The sequence below is a fragment of the Canis lupus genome, chromosome 19 (assembly GCF_048164855.1).
Source record: "Canis lupus baileyi chromosome 19, mCanLup2.hap1, whole genome shotgun sequence".
Taxonomy (NCBI): domain Eukaryota; kingdom Metazoa; phylum Chordata; class Mammalia; order Carnivora; family Canidae; genus Canis; species Canis lupus.
In genome coordinates, this window is record NC_132856.1 from 13,722,896 (window position 1) to 13,740,882 (window position 17,987).

Consider the following 17,987-nt stretch of genomic DNA (forward strand, 5'->3'; position numbering starts at 1 on the left):
TCTCTGAAGAAAGCCCATGGTATTTTGATAGGGATTGCATTAAACGTGTATATTGCCCTGGGTAACATTGACATTTTCACAATATTAATTCTGCCAATCCATGAGCATGGAATATTTTTCCATCTCTTTGTGTCTTCCTCAATTTCTTTCAGAAGTGTTCTATAGTTTTGAGGGTATAGATCCTTTACATCTTTGGTTAGGTTTATTCCTAGGTATCTTATGCTTTTGGGTGCAATTGTAAATGGGATTGACTCCTTAATTTCTCTTTCTTCAGTCTCATTGTTAGTGTATAGAAATGCCACTGATTTCTGGGCATTGATTTTGTATCCTGCCACGCTACCGAATTGCTGTATGTGTTCTAGCAATCTTGGGGTGGAGACTTTTGGGTTTTCTATGTAGAGTATCATGTCATCGGCGAAGAGGGAGAGTTTGACTTCTTCTTTGCCAATTTGAATGCCTTTAATGTCTTTTTGTTGTCTGATTGCTGAGGCTAGGACTTCCAGTACTATGTTGAATAGCAGTGGTGAGAGTGGACATCCCTGTCGTGTTCCTGATCTTAGGGGAAAGGCTCCCAGTTTTTCCCCATTAAGAATGATATTTGTTGTGGGCTTTTCTTAGATGCCTTTTAAGATGCTGAGAAATGTTCCCTCTATCCCTACACTATGAAGAGTTTTGATCAGGAATGGATGCTGTATTTTGTCAAATGCTTTCTCTGCATCTATTGAGAGGACCATACAGTTCTTGTTTTTTTCTCTTGTTATGATCAATCACATTGATTGCTTTACAAGTGTTGAACCTTGCATCCCAGGGATAAATCCCACTTGGTCATGGTGAATAATCTTCTTAATGTATTGTTGGACCCTATTGGCTAGTATCTTGTTGAGTATTTTTGCATCCATGTTCATCAGGGATATTGATATATAATTCTCCTTTTTGGTGGGGTCTTTGTCTGGTTTTGGAATTAAGGTGATGCTGGCCTCATGAAATGAGTTTGGAAGTACTCCATCTCTATCTTTCCGAACAGCTTTAGTAGAATAGGTATGATTTCTTCTTTAAACGTTTGATAGAATTCCCCTGGGAAGCCATCTGGCCCTGGACTTTTGTGTCTTGGGAGGTTTTTGATGACTGCTTCAATTTCCTCCCTGGTTATCGGCCTGTTTAGGTTTTGTATTTCTTCCTGTTCCAGTTTTAGTAGTTTGTGGTTTTCCAGAAATGCGTCAATTTCTTCTAGATTGCCTAATTTATTGGCATATAGCTGCTCATAATAAGTTTTTAAAATCGTTTGTATTTCCTTGGTATTGGTGGTGATCTCCTCTTTCTCATTCATGATTTTATTAATTTGAGTTTTCTCTCTTCTTTTTAATAAGGCTGGCTAATGGTTTATCCATCTTATTCTTTCAAAGAACCAATTCCTGGTTTTGTTGATCTGTTCCACAGTTCTTCTGGCTCTATTTCATTGAGTTCTGCTCGAATCTTTATCATCTTCTTCTGCTGGGTGAAGGTTTCATTTGCTGTTCCTTCTCTAGCTCCTTTAGGTGCAAGGTTATCTTTGTATTTGAGTTCTTTCCAGTTTTTAGATGGATGCTTGTATTGCGATGTATTTCCCCCTCAGGACTGCTTTTGCTGTATCCCAAAGATTTTGAACAGTTGTATCTTCATTCTCATTAGTTTCCATGAATCTTCTTAATTCTTCTCTAATTTCCTGGTTGACCCTTTCATCTTTTAGCAGGATGGTCCTTAACCTCCACGTGTTTGAAACCCTTCCAAACTTTTTCTTTTGGTTTAGTTCTAGTTTCAAAGCGTTATGGTCTGAAAATATTCAGGGGACAATCCCAATCTTTTGGTATTGGTTAAGACCTGATTTGTGACTCAGTATGTGGTCTATTCTGGAGAAAGTTCCATGTGCACTTAGTATGTCTTCCGTTGCGTTTGGATGTAAAGTTCTGTAAATATCTGTGAAATCCATCTGGTCCAGTGTATCATTTAAAGCTCTTGTTTCTTTGGCGATGTTGTGCTTAGAAGATCTATCGATTGTAGAATGCGCTGTGTTCAAGTATCCCAGTATTAGTGTATTATTATCTAAGTATATCTTAACTTTGGTTATTAATTGATATACATGGCAGCTCCCACATTCGGGGCATAAATATTCATGATTGTTAGGTCCTCTTGTTGGACAGATCCTTTAAGTATGATATAGTGTCCCTCTTCATCTCTTACCACAGCCTTTGGGATAAGCTTTAATTTATCTGATAAGAGGACTGCTACCCCTGCTTTCTTTTGAGGACCACTTGAATGGTAAATGGTTCTCCAACCTTTTATTCTCAGGCTGACCTAGGTGTCCTTAGGTCTAAAATGAGTCTCTTGTAGACAGCAAATAGATGGGTCTTGCTTTTTTATCCAGTCTGAAACCCTGTGCCTTTTGATGGGGTCATTAAGCCCATTCACGTTCAGAGTTACTATTGAGAGATATGAGTTTAGTGTCATCGTGATACCTATTAAGTCTCCGTCTTTGTGGATTGTTTCCTTGGACTTCCTCTTTCTTTTACAGAGTCCCCCTTAATATTTCTTGGCAGAGCTGGCTTGGTGGTCACATATTATTTCAGTTTCTGCCTATCTTGGAAGTTCTTTATCTCTCCTTCTATTCTGAATGAGAGCCTTGCTGGATAAGTATTCTTGGCTGCAGGTTCTTCTCATTTAAGACCCTGAATATATCCTGCCAGCCCTTTCTGGCCTGCCAGGTCTCTGTGGAGAAGTCTGCTGTTAACCTAATACTTCTCCCCATATAAGTTAGGGATCTCTTGTCTCTTGCTGCTTTAAAGATCTTCTCTTTATCTTTGGAATTTGCAAGTTTCACTATTAAATATCGAGGTCTTAAATGGTTTTTTTTTTTTTTTCCACTTGAACGGTTTTTATTGATTTTAGGGGGAGATCTCTCTATCTCCTGGATCTGAATGCCTGTTTCCCTTCTGAAGTTAGGGAAGTTCTCAGCTATGATTTGTTCAAATACACTTTCTGGTCCTCTGTCCCTTCCGACGTCCCCTGGAACCCCAATGAAACGTAGATTTTTCCTTCTGAGGCTATCATTTATTTCCCTTAACCTATCCTCATGATCTTTTCATTGTTTTTCTCTTTTTTCCTCAGCTTCCTTTCTTGCCATCAACTTGTCTTCTATGTCACTTACTCATTCTTCTACCTCATTAACCCTTGTCATTAGGACCTCCAGGTTGGATTGCATCTCATTTAATTGATTTTAAATTACAGCCTGATTAGATCTAAATTCTGCATTCATGAAGTCTCTTGAATCCTTTATGCTTTTTTCTAGAACCACCAGTAGCTTTATAATAGTGCTTCTGAATTGGCTTTCTGACATTGAATTGTAATCCAAATTTTGTAACTCTGTGGGAGAGAGGACTGTTTCTGATTCTTTCTTTTGTGGTTAGTTTTTCCTTCCAGTCATTTTGCTCAGAGTGGCTAAAAACAAGTTGTACTGGGAAAGGGAGAAAAAAAGAGAAGAAAAAAAGGGGGGAGGGGACAAACAGAAAACAAAAAACAAGGAGGGGTATCCTCTGACTCTATATACTGTAAGTCCCTAGACTTCCCCTGGAACTTTCCAGCGCTGCTTGGTTAAGAACTTGCGCTTCCCCTGTCCTTCCAGCTATCTTCTGGGGGAGGGGCTCCTGTGCTGAGTCTCAGGTGTGTGTACCCGGGGGAGCTGCCCCGCCCCCTGCCAGGTGCACGGCTCAGCGGGAGCTGTTTATCCTGTAAGACCCCTGGCTCCCTGGTGGCCCTGCTCAGTCCCAGGTATAAGGTGACACCAGGAGGAACAACTTCACTGGCAGCGGCCAGCTCTGCAGCTCTAGAGTCAGCTCCCGCAGTAACCACCAGAGTCTCCCAGTCCGCAGGGGCCTGGATGCTCCGGGGGTGGGGGGTGCTGCTCTGTACAGCTTGGGGCACCCAGTTGGCAGAAACATCCTTGTTGCCCTGTGTCCTCCCAGCTTCCGCCTGTTCTGGGGGAGTGCTGGATCTTGGGCTGTGTCCCCTGGCACCCTAGGCTCCCGGGCTGCGCAGCCCCCTCCGCCTGGAGGTGCCACCTGAGCTGCTTCCGGAGCCCTGCCGGGCATGCGCTGCAGCCCTTTAGGGAGCTCGGCCGCGGGGTGTGGCGCGCTCTCCCCTGGGGCGCAGGTCCTCTGTTAGTGCCCCTGGGAGCCTGAGGGCATCCCTGCCCCTCCTGGGATCCTGCCCGAGCTTTCTGTGAGCTCTTTTCCATCCCAGAAGATTGGTAAAGTTTCTGCTTCTCCGGGACTGGGCTTTCCTGTCCTGAGGGCACATGCCTGCCTGGCCCCACCCCCTTGGTTGCTTTTGTACTTCTTTATTTTTTTCCTCCTTCCTACCTTGATAGAAGCACGAACTCTTCTCACTGTAGCATTCCAGCTGTTCTCTTTAAATCTCAGGCTGAATTCGTAGGTTTTCAGGATGATTTGAAAGTTATCTAGGTAAGTTGGTGGGGACAGATGACTTGGGGACCCTACTCTTCTGCCATCTTGCCCAGCCTCCTATCATACCAAATTTTATAAAACTTGAGTTTCTAAATGTATGCTATTAAAATATTAATTTAATGGTTTATAAGCTTTTTTTTTTTTCAGAAGGAACAAAAAAGCTTCTACAAACACAAAACTTAAAATATAACTTGACTGAATCATCTCTAGGCACCTTCTGACTTGGGGTTCAGAGGTGGTTTTGTGTGTTTTGGAGCACCCTAAATATTTACCATTAAAAGAAAGTCACATAATATCCTGTATAATAACTTCAACAGGGATGTTGTTTGCATAGGCAATTGCTGCCTTTAAAACATGTGTACTGTTTGCCTAGAGAGGAGGAAAAAAAAACATGTTCACTTTGCAAAAAATGTCTCTGTCCTGTATTACCCACAGATGCCAAGACAGCCATAAACACATACACATGCCAGAGCCAACAAAAACACCATGACTACTGTTGGCTTCCTGATTCTGTGTACAGTGAATTACACTTGCAGTGCTGGATATTACTTTTTAGAGACACCAGTAACAAACCCTTGAGATGATTGCACTCCCTCCTGCTTGAATAATTCTATCCAGTTATACTGAATCATATTATTCTTAACAATCCAAACTCCACTAAAAAAAAAAAAAAAAAATTCAACAAGGCCCTGTTCAGCCTTCCTCTGATTACACCAGCTAAGATGTTGAAATATTTTAAACATGAACTGTTTAAAGGTGGCCATGATAACAGAAATCAGACTGGAAGAAACATTGATCATCACCTCCACAACATGGCTTAATAAGCAATCGTCACAGTGTTTCAAAGTATCAGCCGTGATCTAAGCCAATCCTGTCACATAACAAGGAAATTGAGGTCCAGAGAAAGGATGTGGTTTCTTCATACCCAACTGACAATGTTGTAAAAACACTAAGCCACAATTTCAGTCTCCAAATCCTTCCTATTATACTATATGAATCCAATATACCTTACTTTAATTGAGATCTAATTGAATTCCAGAACATAATCTAGTGGAGAGAATGTTCTCTTTCTGGGAACATGGTGGACAAATAAATGACTCTCCCACAGCAGAGAGCCAAAGGCTAGTACCTGTTTTTAAATCTTTATAAATGCAAAGATTATTGAGGAACAAAATATGGAATAGTTATTTGAGTATTTGAGGCCAAAAGCTAAGTACATAGACCACTGAAGCCACCTTTCAACTTGAGGATAATAGTTAACCTGTTGAAATTAACCACTGGTTTCCATGTTCTTGCCAGACTGAACTAAATAAAAGTTCAAGGACATCCAATAATAGACCCAATCCATAAAGCTGAAAACTCAAAGAACTATGCTTTTAGAAAATGAGAGAATTAAGAAAATAAAGAAAATGTGCTCTCCTCTAGGGGACTGCAAGAAAAGTTGCCTTGCTGGAATCTCAACAATGAGAGAAATTAAAAACAAATACCCAGAATGTGTAACCCAGAAGCTCTAGCCTTCACATGAGCTCACTGCCTGAATTCACACTATATAGGTAGTGTGTATCCCACAAAACCTCAAACCAAGAATTTATTTTAAATTGTTACCATTCTGGTAGCACCCCCAAACACAGAGCAGAAGCAAATAAAATTCACTCAGGATAATCCACCCTCATCTCAGGCTTTGAAGAATCCCCACTGGTAATAGTCCAAGAGACATATTCTCATAATAAAGATTCATTAAAAATGTATGCAAATAAATAATCAGATAAAAACTCACAAAGAAAAAAAAAAGAAAAAAAAGAAAAAAAAAAAAAAAAAACTCACAAAGAGTTCAGATACTAAGGTTATCAAACAAAGAAAGAAAACATGCATTCATATACACTTTAAAATTTTTTTTTTTTTTTTTTTTTTAATTTTTTATTTATTTATGATAGGCACACAGTGAGAGAGAGAGAGGCAGAGACACAGGCAGAGGGAGAAGCAGGCTCCATGCACCGGAAGCCCGACGTGGGATTCGATCCCGGGTCTCCAGGATCGCGCCCTGGGCCAAAGGCAGGCGCCAAACCGCTGCGCCACCCAGGGATCCCCATATACACTTTAAAATAGAAGAAATTGCAATTCTCCAAGCAACGTTTTAAAAGAACTAAGCTAGAAATAAAACAATCTAATACTTCATATTTAAAAAACTCAAAGAATGGGGGATCCCTTGGTGGCCAAGCAGTTTGGTGTCTGCCTTTGGTCCAGGGTGTGATCCTGGGGTCCCGGGATCGAGTCCCACATCGGGCTCCCTGCATGGGGCCTGCTTCTCCCTCTGCCTGTGTCTCTGCCTCTGTCTCTCTCTGTCTCTTATGAATAAATAAATAAAATAAAAAAACTCAAAGAATGATCTAGTTTCCAGTAAGGAGTAAATAAGCACACTCTGCCTATCCATCTCATTGAATAAAACCATAAAGCTTACATGCAATGCACTGAACAGCTTTGTGAGGATTCTGAAAAGTAAACAGAAGTATGCCAATTGGGGAAGAAAACTAGAACTTTAAGTACCACCAAACCAGCAAGGGGGGTTATCACTTTTTCCTGCTGGTATCCTCTGACCTGGAATCAGTGATACATAGAGCTGGGCATCAAGACTGACAGAGACCATCCCAGGAAAACGAAAGAGGTCTCCTAACACGAAGGAAGAGTAAGAGAAATCTCCTTTTTCTCTCTCTCTTTTTTCTGTTCTCTTGCAGCATAGCACCCAAATAGTTTCACAGCCAGAGCAGCCACAACACTGCACCAAAGAGGCACCCCTCAAGAGCCCAAAATCCTGAGGAAGAAGAACCTTCCTTCCTCTTTAATCTGAGAAGTTGTCTTTCTAGAGAGTGGGGCAAACCCCTATTGCTCTTTTTTCCTCTTTGTCCTTACCCTGTTGACACTTCCAGATATGATTTAAAATTGCCAAAACCTAGAAACAACCCAAATGTCCTTTGATAGATGAAGGGATAAATAAACTGTGAAGCATCTAAATGATAGGATACTCTATAAAAAGGAAAAAAAAAACACTATTAACAGATTCAACCACGGATGAATCTCAAATGCATTATGCTGAGTGAAAGAAGACAGTCTCAAAAGGGTTACACACTATAATTTATTTTGTTTATACAACATTCTGGAAAAGACAGAAGTATAATGACTGAGAATTCAGTGATTGCCAGGAGTTAGAGGCAAATAACTTACTCAGAGGCTCATATGAAAAACCAAGCTAGTGAACATACTCCACTGCTTCGTGAGGTAATGAGATCCTTTCATTTAGAAGTGTTTAAAGCAAAAAAAAAAAAAAATAAAAAAAAAATAAAAATAAAAAAATAGAAGTGTTTAAAGCCCCAGTGAAGTAATATATATCAGGGATATTACAGAAGGATTTCATGCTTTACAGTTTGCATAGATGCCCTCTAAACATTCCATTCCACCTTTGAGAGACTCTAACTTTAAAATAAAGTCTGCTTTGTATTGATATATACCTGATTATACCTAACATTAAATAAATATAGTCCCTATACTATACTTTTGGGTTTGACAGCTCATTAAAAAGACCTCAACAAACACCTTTTTAAAAAAAATTTTGTGGAATCAATAAATTTGTATTGGAAAGCCAACTTTATAAGGTAAGAAGACAAAAAAAAATTAAGATATGATCATCCTCTACAAATTTGTAACATTGCTGGGAAGAGAAATCATTAATACCTGCAATGTTAAACAACGTGCCAAAGTTAAATACTAATGCACAGTAATAATGTAAAAAAGGCCATGCATAAGAGCCTGTGTAATTTCCAAATTGATGTACAGGCATTAAGAGCTATGGGGAGGCAGGGAATTTACTAGATATTTTCTATATGCCTCTCCAGAGCCCTTTGTCCATCCTGTCTCTACCCCACTGTGTGGCCACTATGGATATACCATATGGATATACCAACAGACTCGTTTCCAGATTTTGATTGGATTCAGTCAATGGGAGGCCCAGTAGGAGATCAAGAGGGCAGAATAAGAGTGAGGTAAATGTGTTTATTTCCCTGGTTCTTGTCTGCCTACTTACTACAGGATCCTATTAGGTGTCCATCACCACTCCTTTACTTTCCCTTTCAGCCTACAAACGGTAACAGTTTCCAGCTATGACTAGCCTCAGGGTCCCTGAGGTCCCTCACCATCCCTTCTTGGTTTCCCTCAACACTGGTTGCACCTTTGTAAGCAGTTCATTTATTAAACTATTTCAAATCAATATAAGTTTGCCATTTGCTGGAACCCTGATGAATCTGGTAGAGAAGGGAGTGTATGCTTTGTGTATTGTAGTGTTTGGAGAAGCTTTAGGGAAATTGGAGTAGGGTTTTGAAGTATGAGTACAACTGAGACATTATTCTGTTTATAAGGCTTGTCCAATGGCTACTGACTACATTAGGCACAAGGCAGGGATTCAAAATCAAATCAACATGATGGAGAAGCACAAAGCCTACTGAGGATAAGGTGGGCCAAACTGACTTCAAAGAGAATGGTGGAATTGCTGGGTTGTTGGGCAGGTCTATTTTTAACTCTTTGAGGAACCTCCACACAGTTTTCCAGAGTGGCTGCACCATTTCACATTCCCACCAACAGTGTAAGAGGATTTACCCCAAAGATACAGATGCAGTGAAACACCGGGACACCTGCACCCCGATGTTTATAGCAGCAATGTCCACAATAGCCAAACTGTGGAAGGAGCGTCGGTGTCCATCGAAAGATGAATGGATAAAGAAGATGTGGTTTATGTATACAATGGAATATTACTCAGCCATTAGAAACGACAAATACCCACCATTTGCTTCAACGTGGATGGAACTGGAGGGTATGATGCTGAGTGAAGTAAGTCAATTGGAGAAGGACAAACATTATATGGTCTCATTCATTTGGGGAATATAAATAATAGTGAAAGGGAATATAAGGGAAGGGAGAAGAAATGGGTGGAAATATCAGAAAGGGAGACAGAACATGAAGACTTCCTAACTCTGAGAAACGAACTAGGGGTGGTGGAAGGGGAGGAGGATGGAGGGTGGGGGTGAATGGGTGATGGGCACTGAGGTGGGCACTTGATGGGATGAGCACTGGGTGTTATTCTGTATGTTGGCAAATTGAACACCAATAAAAAATAAATTTATTATTAAAAAAAAAGGTAAAAAAAACACAGAGAATGGTGGGTGTATGTGCATGTGAAGTGGGGGGGGGGGAGGAAAAAACATTTAAAGGCTGAAACAATATTTAGTGAATTTATAAGCTAAGCACTGTGCTAAGTTCTGAGGAAGAGCAAAACACAGTGACCCTACCTTCCTTGAGTACATTGGTTATCTATTGCCTTGTAACAGATTATCCCCAAACTCAGCAGCTTAAAACAACAATAACATTTTGTTATCTTACACTCTTTTGGAGTAAGTAACTCAGGAGTGTTTTGGTTGGGCAGTTCCGATTTGGATTTCTCATGAGTTTCTAGCCAAGATGTTGGCCACATCTGTGCCATCTGAAAGCTAAATTGGGACTGGGAGATCTGATTCCAGGATGGCTCATTCACATGGCAGTTTTATTTCACTTATTGTCAGGAGGTCTTACAACATAGACTCTTCTCTGGGGCTGCTTCAGTATCCTCACAACATGGCAGCTGGCTTCCCCCAGAGTCAGTGATACACCAAAAAGCAAGCCACAATGTCTCTTATGACCTAGCCTCAGAAATCACAATCTGTCATTTCCACAATACTCTACTGATCACAAAGGTTAGTCCGGGCAGCCCTGGTGGCTCAGCGGTTTATCGCCGCCTGCAGCCCGGGGAGTGATCCTGGAGACCCGGGATCGAGTCCCACATTGGGCTCCCTGCATGGAGCCTGCTTCTCCCTCTGCCTCTCTCTCGCTCTCTCTCTCTCTTTTTTTTTTTTTTTTTTTTTAAAAAAAAAGGTTAGCCCTAGTCACTGTGGGAGGGGAATATGTACAGATAGGCTTGCAAGAAGGTTAGAATCTCTGAGGGCCATCTTGGACACTCGTGAGAAAGAATTTATGGTCTCTATACATAATAACAAGTACACACACCAAAAGAGTAATTATAACCTATAGTCAGTACTGGGAAGGGAACCCACAGAATCATTAAGTAGCCCAGCAGAAACATCCAGTTGAACATGAAAGCTGAGATGGGGACTGATGGACTCATGTCAGCCATAAGGTAAGTTAAGGGCATGTGACTGGAGACCATTGGCTCTGGGCCAGTATAGCTCTGGTACATTCACCATTTTCTACATAGATTTTTTTCTTACCTATGGTAACAGTGGCAAGGAGCACAGCAATCCGCAGAATTCTTTATTTCTCTTTTTTCCCCAATTTTGGCATTCCACATCTTCCCCCATGGTTCCTTTGTCTCACCCAAATCTAGACCTATTCCTTTCTTTCCTGACAGGCAAAGTCTCCCTCATTTTCTGATTTCCTCATAGCAATTTCAGTTAAACTGAGAAACAAAATCAACAAAAATAATTAACACATGTAAAATATATGTATCACTTTATTCTCCCCACTTGTAAGAATTAAAAACCCCATAAACAACCAGGTGTTACACTAGAGAATACTGAGAACACAAAGAATCAGCCATGTGCATCTCTAGCTTGTCAGATAATAGAAGTGACCTCTGGTTTCAGAAACACCTGCAGGGGGTCCCTCTCAGGCCTATAGCTGCTAAAGCTGCAAAGCTTGTTCAAACACAGATGTCTAGGCCCTAACCCCAGAATTTTCTGATGCAGAGAGTTTGGGGTGAAGCCTGAAAATCTGCATTTTTAACAAGCTCCAGTGATGCTGATGCTGGTGGTCTGGGGTTCACACTTTGAGAACTACTAGTATATGTCTGGTTATCAACCTGCGCTGTGCACTTAAATCACTGAGGGTACTTAAAGGTATAGACAACTGTTCATACTCCAGGTATTCTGATACAGTTGGTGTGGGGTGTGGTCTAAGCAGCGGGATTTTTCAAAGCTCTATCAGGTGATGTTCATGTGCTAACTTGAGACCCACTGGTGCTGAACTTACCCAAAGCCATCATAGTTCCTATTGAACCTGCTTGCTGTCACTTCATTCAGAAATTGCTTCCAGAAAATAGCAGGCCAGCACTTAGGTTTTCACACTGGACTGTGATATCTCAAGATTTCAGGGGGATTGCTGTAAGGATGCAGTGCTTGCTTCCTTCTCCTATTTTATTTTATTTTATTTTTTTTTTCAATTTTTATTTATTTATGATAGTCATAGAGAGAGAGTGAGAGAGGCAGAGACACAGGCCGAGGGAGAAGCAGGCTCCATGCACCGGGAGCCCGACGTGGGATTCGATCCCGGGTCTCCAGGATCGCGCCCTGGGCCAAAGGCAGGCGCCAAACCACTGCGCCACCCAGGGATCCCATCCTTCTCCTATTTTAATCAGACCACCTCCTCTGTCATTATTTCCTATATTGCTCTTGCTCCTAGAGTTTCATTTGAAGAAAGGGTCCCTTGGCTAAAAGAAATATTTGAAAACCACTAATGTAAGAGAAAGCCCACTAAACTGAAAATGAGTAGGTCTTGCTTCTAGCTATGTAATCATTGTACCTCTCTGAGCTTTAACTTCAGACTTATTTCTAAAGCAATAGCTAATATTTGTATAGTGCTTGTCGTTATAAATGATAGTTTGTCATAATAAACGTATTTGCCTCACATGATCTTTATTTTTTTTCCACATGATCTTTATTTATTTATTTATTTTAAAGATTTTATTTATTTATTCATGACAGACACAGAAAGAAAGAGAGAGGCAGAGACACAGGCAGCAGGAAAAGCAAGCTCCATGCAGGGAGCCTGACATGGGACTCGATCCCCGATCTCCAGGATCACACCCTGGGCTGAAGGTGGTGCTAAACTGTTGGGCCTGTGGGGCTGCCCTCACATGATCTTTAAAATAATCCTATCACATAACTGATAACAGAGTGCCCATTTTGTAGGTAGGAGAATTATCTACAATTCAAGTAGAAAACTACAGCTTCATTTATCCAGCCAAAGCAATACTCAATCCAAATATTCTTAGTTTAAAGAATGATTCCTTCTGTTTCATGATGCTGCCATTAATGTCTTCTCTTTTATGACTAACATGAGTCTGTCTCATTTCCTTCTTATCTAGTAAAAGGAGCAATATTCTATAGGCTCATCTCCTCCATAAAAATCTGGAAATAATCTCATCTAGGGGTAGGAACAAAGAGGTTGATTTGACGGCAGTGGTCTTCAAAGCATGGTCCCCAGATTCATTACCTAGGACCTTGTGAGAAATGCAAACCTTCAGGCCTCATCCCAGATGTAAAGAATCAAACTTTGGGGGACAAAATAAAAATCTTTGGAAATAGAAAATGTATGCTTTAACAAGTGCCCCTGGTTAGAGCATTGTATGATAAAGTTTGAGAGCTCAGAATTAAGGACCTCTAATGCTATCTTTAGAAGCTCTGTCCTGGAGTAAACTTGGTGGCAAAACTAGTGGTGCTGAGGTAGGCTCATCTGGCTGCAAGAGCCAACTGTTAAAGTTTCAGTAATTGTGCACACTGGTTAGGAATATTTACACCATGGAAATCAGCCAACACTAAAATTAGAGCTCACACCTCTCCTCCTCTGTCCACAAGAGAGCTAGTTTACTAGTACACAATGACAAAATTCTGATCATTGATCCTACTTCTCAGACATGATTTGAAACCTTATTCCTAAAGCCAAGATGGTAGGCTCTACCTTGATTATGCCAGATGCCCCAAACTATTCCATTCACCAAAAATTGGAGAATTCATAGCCAAATTTGCTTAAAAATTTCAGTAGTTACCCTTGTTTTTGCAAGAGAATACAAAACCTTTCCACAATCTAACTTCCATTTCAGTCTCATGTTTAATCACCTTCTTCTTCTACCCTGCCCACACTAGCCTTCAACTATACTGTGAAAATCATTTCCCATTCCCCTACTTCATTGAGCCATCTCTACCTCCTCTGGTTCACTGCACAAGCTATTCCTTCAGCCTGAAAAATGCTCCTTCTCTATCTCATTTTCTAGGTCTCAAATCAGATAAAATCTCCTCCAGGAAGTTGTCATTATACACTTCCCTCCCAACCCTTCCCTTCTCACTCCCTACCCTCATCCCACAAATTAAGAAAATTATAGGCCAGTGTTTCTGATGAACACAGATCCAAAAATTCTAACAAAGTATTAATAAATCCAATTTAACAATACATTAAAAGAATCAACACCATGATCAAGTGGGGTTTATTCTAGGTATGCAAGGATGCTTCCATCCCAGCAAACTAATCAATGTAGTATATTATATCAACAAAATGAAAGATAAAAATCGATCATTTCAAAGATGCAGAAAAAGCATTTGACAATATTCAACATCCACTTATGAAAAGAACCCTCAAAAAAGTGGATATAGAAGAAATGTACCTCCACATAATAAAGGCTGTATATGATAAACTAACAGCTAACATCATACTTAATGGCGAAAAGCCAAAAGCTCTTCCTCTAACATCAGGAACAAGACACAAATACCTACCCTTGATACTTCTATTCAGTATACTACTGAAAGTCCTATCCAGAGGAATTAGACAATAAAATGAAATATAAAGTATCCCAGTTGAAAATGAAGAAATAAAACTGTCATTATCTGAAGATGTCATTATTGACATAGAAAATCCTAAAGACTCCTCCAAAACACTGTTAGAACTAATATACAAATTTAGGAAATTTTCAGGGTGCAACACCAATATACAAAAATATGTTGTATTTCTGTATACTAAAAACAAACCCTGGGCAGCCCCAGTGGCGCAGCGGTTTGGCGTCGCCTGCAGCCTGGGGTGTGATCCTGGAGACCCCAGATCGAGTGCCATGTCGGGCTCCCTGCATGGAGCCTGCTTCTCCCTCTGCCTGTGTCTCTGCCTCTCTCTCTGTGTATCTCTCATGAATAAATAAATATTTTAAAAAATAAAAATAAAAAATAAAAACAAACCATAAGAAAGACAATTTTTTAAAAATCCAATTTACAATTGCATCAAAAAATAAAATCCCTAGGAATAAACTTATGTAAGGGGGTAAAAGATCTGTACATTAAAAACTAAAAGACATTAATGAAAGAAACTTAAAAGACACAAATAAATGGAAAAATATTCTGTGCTAATGGACTCAAGCAATTGATATTGTTAAAATGTTCATACCCCAAAGCAATCTACAGATTCAGTGAAATCCCTGTCAAAAGTCCAGTGGCATTTTTCACATAAATATAACAAATAATTTTAAAATTTGTATGGAACCAAAAATGACCACAAAGCCCAATCAATTTTGAGACGATGCTTTCAGTTGTGTTCTTTCTCAAAATTGGTTGGGCTTTGTGGTCATAAAAACAGATACATAGATCAATGGACAGACAACAAAGCCCAGAAATAAACCTATCCACATATGGTCAATTAATTTACCACAAAGGAGCCAAGAACATACAATTAATAAAAAAACACAGGTTTCTTCGATAAATGGTGTTGGGTAACTTGGACACCCACATGCAAAGGAGTGAAACTACATTACTATCTTAAAACAAGAATTAGCAATACACAGAAAAATAACTCAAAATTTGAATATAAGACCTGAAACCATAAAACTCCTGGAAGAAAATACAGGCAGTAAACTCTTTGATATGGGTGTTGTGGATAATTTGATTTGACTCCAAAAGCAAAGGCAACACAAGCAAAAATAAACAGGGCCACATCAAACTAAAAACTTCGGATAAGCAAAGGAAATTTTCAACAAAATAGGGCAACTTACTGAATGGGAGAAAATTTTTACAAGTATTTTATCCAATAAGGATTACTATCCAAAATATATAAAGCACTTACAACTCAGTAGCAAAGAAAGAACAATTCTATTTACAAATAAACAGAGAATCGGAATAGACATTTTTCCAAAGAACACAACAGATGGCCAACAGATACATGAAAAGACAATCAACATCGCTAATCATCAGGGAAATGCAAATCAAAACCACAATGAGACAATACCTCCCACCCATTAGAATGGCTATTATCAAAAAAGGCAAGAAATAATCAGTTTTGGCAAAGATAAATGAAAGGGAAACTTTGTGCACTTTGGTAGAGATGTAACTTAACAAAGCTACTAGACAAAACAGTATGGAGGTTCCTCAAAAAATTAAAAACAGAACCAGGGCAGCCTAGGTGGCTCAGCGGTTTAGCGCCACTTTCAGCGCACGGTGTGATCCTGGAGACCAGGGATCAAGTCCTACGTCGGGCTCCCTGCATGGAACCTGCTTCTCCCTCTGCCTGTGTCTCTACCTATCTGTCTCTCTCCATCTCTCTGTCTCTCTCTGTCTCTCATGAATAAATAAATAAAATCTTAAAAAAAAAAATAGAACTACCATACAATCCAGCAAATCTACTTCTAGATGTTTTTAAGAAGAAAACAAAAACACTAATTTGAAAAGGTATATGCACCCCCATGTTCATGGCAGCATTATTTATAATAGCCAAGACTTGGAAACAACCTAAATGTCCATCGATCCATGAGTAGTAAAAGAAAATGTGAGGGGCACCAGTCAGTTAAGCATCTGACTCTTGATCTTAGCTCAGGTCTTAATCTCAGGGTTGTGAGTTCAAGCCCCACGCTGGACTCCATACTGGATATGGACCCTACCTAAAAAAGAAAAGAAAATGTGAGATATATAGATATACATAGATCTACATACATACACACACACACACACGAGAATAATATTCAGTGATAGAAAAATGAAATCTTGTCATCTGTGACAACATGGACAGAACTTGGGAGCATTTTGCTACGTGAATGAAGTCAGACAGAAAAAGATCATATGATTTCACTTATATGTAGAACCTAAACACATATACACCAAAAAAAAAAAAAAAAATCCACAACAAAACAACACACAAACTTAGGGATATAGAGAAGTGACTGCCTAAGGTAGGAGGTTGGGAGGTGGGCAAATGGGAGAAGGGTATCTAAAGGAATAAGCTTCCACTTATAAGTTATAAAGTGAGTAAGTCATAGAGATGCAATGTATAGCATGGTGACTACAGTCAGTAATACTGTACTGAGTATCTGAAAGCCTCCAGGAGAGTGGATCTTGAAAGTTCTCATCACAAGAAAAAAATTTGCAACTATTTATGGTGATGGGTATTAAGTGGATTTATTGTAGTAATCAATTTACCATATACACAAATACTGAATCATCATATCACACACCTGAAACTACTAAGTTATGTCAATTATACCTCAATTAAAAAACAAAAAGAAAAAGCAGAATGAATAAATTGTAGTATATTCATGCAATAGAATACTATATACAGCAGTGAAACTGAAGTACAACTATGTACAACCAAATGAATAAATCACACAACACAATGCAGAGTGAAAAAAGGCAGACATAAAAGACTGAGTACTATCTGGTTCCATTTTTATGAAATTTCAAAAAACAGGTAAAACCAATTTATGGAGGTAGAACTTAGGACAGAAGAAAGTTAGTGACTGGAGGAGGTATATGGGGGCTCCTGGAATGCTAATAACATACTGTTTCTTGAACTACGGACTGGCTACACTATAATTGTAAGGTTTCATTACAATTCAATTGTTAATTCATGGATAATTTGGTCATTGCTTTGTATGTATGTTAATCGACAAAAGTTTTCATTGAAAAAGTTAAAATGTCTAAGGTACTGTGCTGGGTGCACTGTGAGGAGACAAAAATGATCAGGCATGTATTCTCTGGTTTTTGGATTGTTAAGAAAGAGTGAAGACATGTACATCTGAAAACAAAACTAATAGCATGGACTAAATGAGAAGTGACCATAGCTAATAAGGGTATGCTAGAGCCAGCTTCTATGGGCCAATTTGTACACATCTTATCCTAACACCACAATCAGTAACATTAAATCAGTAGCTTTAAATTAGCCACGATGGAAATATTTATACCACAGAAATTGGCAAATGCTGCAAATCAGGGTTTTTCCCCAAAAAGGCTTGTTGTTAAACATTTACCAGCACACCAATAGCTACAGAAACCAAAAGCATTATTGGAATTAGAAAGACCACATCTTAGCCTATCTGAGCTCCAATATAGCCCAGTGACAAAGGATATGTCTTTTTTTTTTTTTTTTTTTTAAGCCTTTTTTAAAAAGTTGTAAAACCAATCTTTTCACAAGGTAAGAGAAACAGAAATACCCACAAACTCTCAGTTCTGGGATGCATCACCCTACTGCCCTCCAGTGGTAAATCTAATCTTGCCTACTTATCTGGAGAATGAGTTCAACTCAACAAATTCTGGGCGCTGCACACAGTCCTTGATTTAGTTTACGATGCTTATAGCTGAATGCCATTGATTCTATAAATTCTGGAAATTAAAGAGGGATAGAATTGATAGGTCATATTAATATACAAAGCATCAA

At 39.4% G+C, this 17,987-nt stretch overlaps 1 long non-coding RNA gene across 18 annotated transcripts in view; it reads right to left on the bottom strand.

Annotated features, from left to right (window-relative positions):
* The window catches only part of LOC140609909 (uncharacterized), a 470,386-nt gene that overhangs the window by 234,328 nt on the left and 218,071 nt on the right, over positions 1 to 17,987 (bottom strand). The window contains exon 4 of one of the 18 annotated variants that reach the window (XR_012011647.1): positions 10,802 to 10,989. The exons of the other annotated variants lie outside the window; for them this stretch is intronic. This is a non-coding gene — a long non-coding RNA (uncharacterized lncRNA). The remainder of the gene's footprint in view (positions 1 to 10,801; positions 10,990 to 17,987) is intronic. 18 annotated transcript variants of the gene reach the window in all.